Raw genomic sequence first — 7,169 nt, forward strand, 5'->3', positions numbered from 1 at the left:
TGGCTTCACAGTTACTGCTGGTCTTCAACTCTCATCACCCCCTAGCCAGCATGGCCAGTGGTCAGGGAGTTGTTCACTGACAACATCTGTAAAGTCGCATTCTCCTCACCTGTGTCTGAGGGTATGTTAGGAGCCATATTCTAGGTGTTTTCCCCAAAACATTTGAGTCTACTCTGCCAAAAATGAATTCATTGTTTGCCAAATAAGGGTTATCAGAGGACACCATCTAGCACATAGTAACTTCCTATGGCATGGGCTTGATACACTGACAGTTTTAACAGTATATCAAATGGTGAGGAGGCTTTTTGCGTGTGTGTGCATGTGTGTGAATGCACGCATGCACACGGACACCCCAACACATATAATGCAGTTTTCTGATCCGGCACAGAAAAGTCTCATTGCTACTTCTTCTGATGATACAACTAAATTCCCCTCTTTATTCTGAAGCATAGAGAATGTGAGTACCATAACTAAGGTCTAAAGTATATATAATATTAAAGATATCCTTTGTTTTGTATTCAGCAGCCTCTGTGAGTCTGTGGGGAAGGGGAGTTTAAATCTTTCTCTCCCTGCACCATCTCCCACAATAGGTGCCCTCTGTAACTGCTAGTTTGCTTTACAAGGTGCCAATGGAGACTTGCCTTGAAAGGCAAGCAGCAGCTTCAGAGACATGGTTTTCATCAGGATTGTGGGAAGGATAGAAAGATATTCCCCTGAAGTGTCAATGTTTCCCAGGCATTGCAATGGCTGCTACTTACAATAAAAAAACAACAACATGCACGCTAGTTACATTTGCGACACTGACACCATGTTTAATTTGAGGCTAAGAATCTTGCTTTGCTTACATTTCTGAGATATATATTGTTTCTAAAAACTTGAACTCACTGAAACAGATCCAATTGTACACTTTGTTGAAATGTTTTAAGCAGCTTATATTTAGGATGCTGGAGGCATCCTAAACACTGGAATTGATAACCCCTAGCAAAGTCCTTAAGCAGGCCCGCCAGATGTGGCTGCACTACAGCTCCCATCACCACTGGCCATGCTTGCCGGGGCTGATGGGAGTTGTAGTTCAACAGCATCTGGAAGGCCACAGGTTCCCCATACCAGGCTTATAGTGTTATATCCAATGCTAGTCCTACATAGCGTAGATCCATTGAAGTTAATGGGCATGACTAATTTAGGTTTATTAATTTCCACAGCTCTACTCTACTTGAGTAGAAATTAGTTTGGTGTATGACCCATGGTTAGTATACAGATGGAAAACTTGTAAAATGAGGACGCCTCTCCTGTGCAGGGCAAATAAAGTGTCCCTTTATGTATTTCCAAAAAAGGGGAATCACACACACCTCAAAAGGATAAAAGAGGACACATATTTGCATAGTATTTGTATATGCATAATTTATATGCATAAACCAAATTTAGAAACAAGGGATATAATTTAAATGGAAATGTGGTACCTCTCGCCCTAGCAGGGGAAGCTGAGACCAGGTGATCTGTGTGCTTGCTTGGTCAGCTGTCTAGGTGTTCATTGTTGATGGGCCCCTGATGCTCTCCCATCTGATGGCACTTCATCTCAGATTTAGACAGAGAATCCCTTCAAATAAAGGAGACCTTTAAATATGATAATGGTGATTATTAATTAAATCTTTACACTGCTCTTCATCTGAAGTTCTCAGGGTGGCTCACAGCATAAAAAGACAAAGTATATAATAACAGCAAGAACAAAAATAAAGCAAACAAACACATCCCACAAACACATTAAAAAAGACATAGAATATTAATCATCCAAAGACCTGGTTGAAAAGGAGCATTATTGTCTGGTGCCTAAATATGTATAATGAGGGCACCAGGCAAGCCTCCCAGGGGAGAACATTCCACAAACAGGGAGCCACTGCAAATGGATATATGTCCTCTGTGGATTAGGACACCTGACCAGCCTAAAATGTTTTTCTGTGATGCATAATTTGCTTGTCATTGTTGCGGCAAAGCAATGTGTCTTTTTATTTTTGAGCATTGCCATAATAGCAGGGAGCTCTGGTTGGTTCATGGGCTAAGACCAAAAGGGATCCCTCTCCAAGCAGAAAATCTGACCAGTCAAAGAGGAGGATAGTGGCAGGTCAGAAGGCATTCAGGTACTGAAACCACCTCAAGAACCTTCCAAGTGTTCCTAGATGTTGTAATCTCTTGGGGTTCTCTACACCCAACCCTCACGTTTTCAATGCCAACAAACAAACATCTTCTCTCTTTCTCCTTTTTTTTTTTTTTTTTTTTTTGCAGGGGTAAGTTCCACCATTTGAAGTTCCCCCTCCCTGAAGCACAAAGAAGCAATGTAAAGAATAGAATAGAATAGAATAGAATAGAATAGAATAGAATAGAATAGAATAGAATAGAATAGTCCTTCTGAGACCACCACCTTGACATAGTCTTCAGTCTCCAAGAATTTGTTTAAAGACTAGGTGTGTGGAGCCCCTTATTAGCCTTTGGAGACCTTTATTTCAATATATACATAACTGCTTCCCAAAATGTATCCACCTTCAGAAATAGGAGAGAGAGAGAGAGAGAGAGAGAGAGAGAGAGAGAGAGAGAGAGAGAGCTCTCCCTCATCTGCAACCCCTGATTCCTTTATCATTCTGTGGGTTTGTGTTGTTCTTCCTTCAGCCAAATTCTGCCTTAACTCAGAATTATATATCCTGAATTAGAATGTGCATTCTACTGCTGTGTCCAGTTAATTTGCTTCTTTTTCTTCAGTGGGAGAGTTAGGGTAATTTTAACCTCTGGACATAGGTGACACCCACCCCATAAACTACATGCCCCCCAATGGGAATTGTAGTTTACCCCTCAAAGAACTACAATTCCCAGCACTCTTAACAAACTCACCATTCCCAGGATTCTTAAGGGTAAGCCATGTGCTATAAACATGCTTTAAATGCATGGGGTAGATGCAACCTTAATGGTCTTACGAGGAGCATCCCTCTAGACTGCAATGTGCATGACTTCACACATTTCAAAATGTGGTAAGCCAGCCCTGGGGACCCTCCTGTTCATCCTGCTGAGTGAATCCATAGGATTCTGCCAGAAAGTCCTGCACCACTGTCTCCGCTGCCCACGTAACAATGCACATGTATGCATTGATAAAAATACAAAAAAGCAACCTGGATTTGATTGCATGTTTTATTTGATAAGTGTTGGGTGTTTTGTTTTTGTTTTGCAGTGTTTTATCACTGTGTATATGTAGCCCTCTAATATGGAGCACTGGTAAAACACTACATGAAAAGGATCTGAATATAAGCATACATACAGTCACATCTCAGTCTCTACTCTTTTTGCAATCTTTTATCAATGCCCAGAAGTAAAACTGCGCAAAAATCACCTCGATGCATCCATGTATAGAATCACAAAAAGATTGTGCTTTTTTGCAGTGTTTTATCAATGTTAATATGTAATTTGGAAGTATGGGAATGGGGAAAGGTGATGAAAGACCTAGAAAGCTGCAGCAACAGGTTTGTGCAAAGTACAAAATTCAAAAAGAAAAAGAAAACAGGAATCAGTGGAGGTTTCCTAATGCATCCATTCCATTTTAGAAATAGGACCAGGGAATCCCAGAACTCCAAAAATCCATGGATGAATTTAAACAAGAAGACTGTCAGAGGTATTCCTTTATAGAAGTTGCTTTGTTGAACCAGAAATGGTTCAAAGTCAGGCAGTTTCCTAGGTGCTATTAAGGGCATCAGACAACTCTGATCCATGGTCATTATTCATTTAAAGCTTTCTTCTACAGAAGTCCCATTGAAATGAATGGACACGTATGTGCATGCTCCTGTGCAGCTTCCCTTCATTTCAATGGAGCTTATGTAGAGCCCATATGAATTAACAGGATGGGAGAAGCACCAAAACTGTTTAGTCTGGACTCTAGTAGTCTCACCTTTCTGATGGACTTTGGCTGTGGTTCTCCATTGCATGGTGGCTGGATTAGACAACCCTGGGGGTTTCTTGCATCTCTGCAAGGATTCTATGATTTTAACAGAATGAAAGCATTTGCTGAGAAACCTTGACAGGCCAGGACTCCACCAAGCTCAGAGATCCACCTGGGTTTCCACCTTTCATCAATAGTTTGAACAGCAAACTTTGAATCATAAATAATAATTTAGGGGGGGGGAAGGGGGGGACATCTCCCCACCATCACCACACATTTTCTTTAGCTCATATGGCCGCATTACTTGTATATTTATATATTCTGTATTTATGTTACCAAAATGTAGTATTTTGTAGCTGTTCCAGTTTGTTTAACTTGTAAGATAATGATGCTGATGCTAATGATTCTTAATATGGTCTCCCATCCGTAGGCCATTTCCCCTTTCAGACATAGTTCGTAACCCCACCCGCACCCCTTCTGTTGGTTCTCTCCCACCAACATCAAGGTTGCAGATTGGACATTTTGTTTTTTATTTAATGACTTACCCTTTCTTAAATTATTTATTAGTGTTTTTGTTGGGCTTCATTTTGGTTTTTTGGTTCCCTCCCCCCTTCCAACTTTCACACTCCGCCCCCATCTCTGCCGCTGTCAACTGGCAGTTAAATGATGTGATTACTAGACCTTGTGTTTGTTTTTCCTACAAAAGAGAAAGAGAACGAAACACTTCAGTATATTTGTAAATAAAAGCTACCTGTAAATGAAATGGGATGTTGCTTTTGGAGTGAATTCCCCTCCACCCACTCACTGCATTTCACACTGAAAAAGACACTTATCACTCACTGGTGTGCAGGGCGTTCTGTGCTCAATTCCTGACATCTCTAGTGACAATGGACCCCAGCTTGGGCTATGGATCTGCATGAGTCCTTACAGAGCAGTAACCCAGTCAAAGCAGGTAAGTGGGTGTAGGTTGGCTCATCCCCCCAACTCCGTGTAGAATTTGAACCATTGGAGCACTAAGTTCTACAAAAAATCAGTCTTAAATATTATATTTAAGGTTTTCTCTATGAATGAGTAAACTTGTTGATTTCAGATTTTCATTTCCCTTGCCTTTGTTCTCCACCCTGCCACATCAGTTTGCGAAAAATAAAAAATTAAAGTCTTCAGGAAATTTCATCAGCATTTCAGTGTGATTTTCTCCTAGTTTGCACTTTTTTGTATGCAATTTTGCCTAATATGCAGAGGCATTTTCCCTAATATAATGCATTTGGTATATTATTTTCACAAATATATGGATTTATTTACACAAGTATATGCACTTTTTTGGTACACATTACTGCAAAATTTTGGGAAGAGAAATTTTTTAAGGATCTTGGGTTTTTCCCCATCTGAAAAACTCCCCCGTAAACCCCTTCCCACCCCAATGCCAGCTCTTATGCCTTTACCACCAGTTTGAGTCAAAGTAGCTAGTAGTTCATGAGTAGGCAAACTAAGGCCTGGGGGCCGGATCCAGCCCAATCGCCTTCTCAATCTGGCCCATGGACAGTCTGGGAATCAGTGTGTTTTTACATGAGTAGAATGTGTCCTTTTATTTAAAATGCATCTCTGGGGTATTTGCGGGGCATAGGAATTCATTCCCCCCCCCAAAAAAAGAAAATATAGTCCAGCCCCCCACAGGGTCTGAGGGGCAGTGGATCAGCCCCTGCTGAAAAAGTTTGCTGACCCCTGTAGTAGATGATCAAATTGACCTACATGCCATGAACATTTTTACCTGCTGTTTTGGGCGCATGTTTAAGGCAACAAGTTGTTTGACCAGGTATATGCTCATATGAGTTGAGATGGCTTAGAGGGCTTTTACTTGCTATGGCAGGCATACTATGTGACCATAAACAGCAGCAAACAAGCATATAGAACACCAGGTATATGAATGAAAAAGAACAGGCAGCAGGGAGGGTAATCGTTGGCATGGCAGTAGGGCCAGGAACAGTTCATCGTTCCACTTGCCCAGTGCTGGTGGAATGGGATCTGCAGGGGTTGACCAGAGATGAACTTTGTCATATTACAAATCAAGCTGGCAAATTCTTGCTGGGTGACTGGGGTGAGGTTGCCAGCCTGGCAGAGACCAACCTGAGCTTGAGGGTGCCATGGTCAATTCCCCCCCCACACCTCAGGTCCCTTATGGGGAGCCCTTCTTTACCATGTTGATCCTGCCCTGTGCCATTTTGAGCAGTATACAAAGACAACATTATTCTGCCTAACAACAGAAAGTCATAATTTTCACTGTAGGAAAGGGGGGGGGGAACCCCAACCAACTGCAAATCAGCTGAGGAGGAAAAATATCCTTTCTGGTACAGTGGTACCTCGGGTTACAAACACCTCAGATTACAAACACTTTGGGTTACAGACTCCGCTAACCCGGAAGTAGTACCTCGGGTTAAGAACTTTACCTCAGGATGAGAACAGAAATCGCAGACCAGCGGTGCGACGGCAGCGGGAGGCCCTATTAGCTAAAGTGGTACCTCAGGTTCAGAATGGTTTCAAGTTAAGAACGGACCTCTGGAATGAATTAAGTTCGTAACCAGAGGTACCACTGTATTTTCAACCAGTGACCCAAATTTCATGGTAAAGGCTCTAACTTGAGGGTGGGTGAGCAGAAGCTTCTGCGGTCAAATGGCCCCAAACTCGGGGGAGGGGGAGCCTTATAAATGCTTGTATTCGCTATGATGTGGGCAAAACTGTACCCTCTATTGCACCTCATGTAGGCTACACCCCCCAGGCAAAGGTGTCTCAAGCTGATCTGAGCCCAGAACAAGGCTTACAGACAGAATTTATACCTTGCTCTTTGGATGGAGTAGTCTCACAGAGAAACTTACAGAAATCCATGATTCTAGTCCTAAGGCTAAGGATCTAGAAAGGCCCGACATGAGGAATAGGAGGGAGGAGGGAAAAAGGCATGCTCTAGCACAAGTTATTCAGCTTAACAGTTCTTCACATTGATAGTCAATGTCAGTGGCAGTTTTGGCTGCCTTGCTCTAGATTTGATTTACAGTAATATTTGCATTCTGCTTTCCCAGCAATAATGCTGAGCTCAAAGCAGCACGCAAGAATAGCAAAAGCATTGCAAACTAGCCCAACAACCTATAAATAAGGCTTTTAAAAAAAACCCTAATTCATCACACAATTAATGCAAAGGCATTATGATACAAAATATCAGAAATGGCTGCTGAGCATCAGCCCTGTGCCAGTTAACATACTT

This window comes from Podarcis erhardii (genome assembly GCF_964252035.2).
Source record: "Podarcis erhardii genome assembly, chromosome: Z".
Taxonomy (NCBI): Eukaryota; Metazoa; Chordata; class Lepidosauria; order Squamata; family Lacertidae; genus Podarcis; species Podarcis erhardii.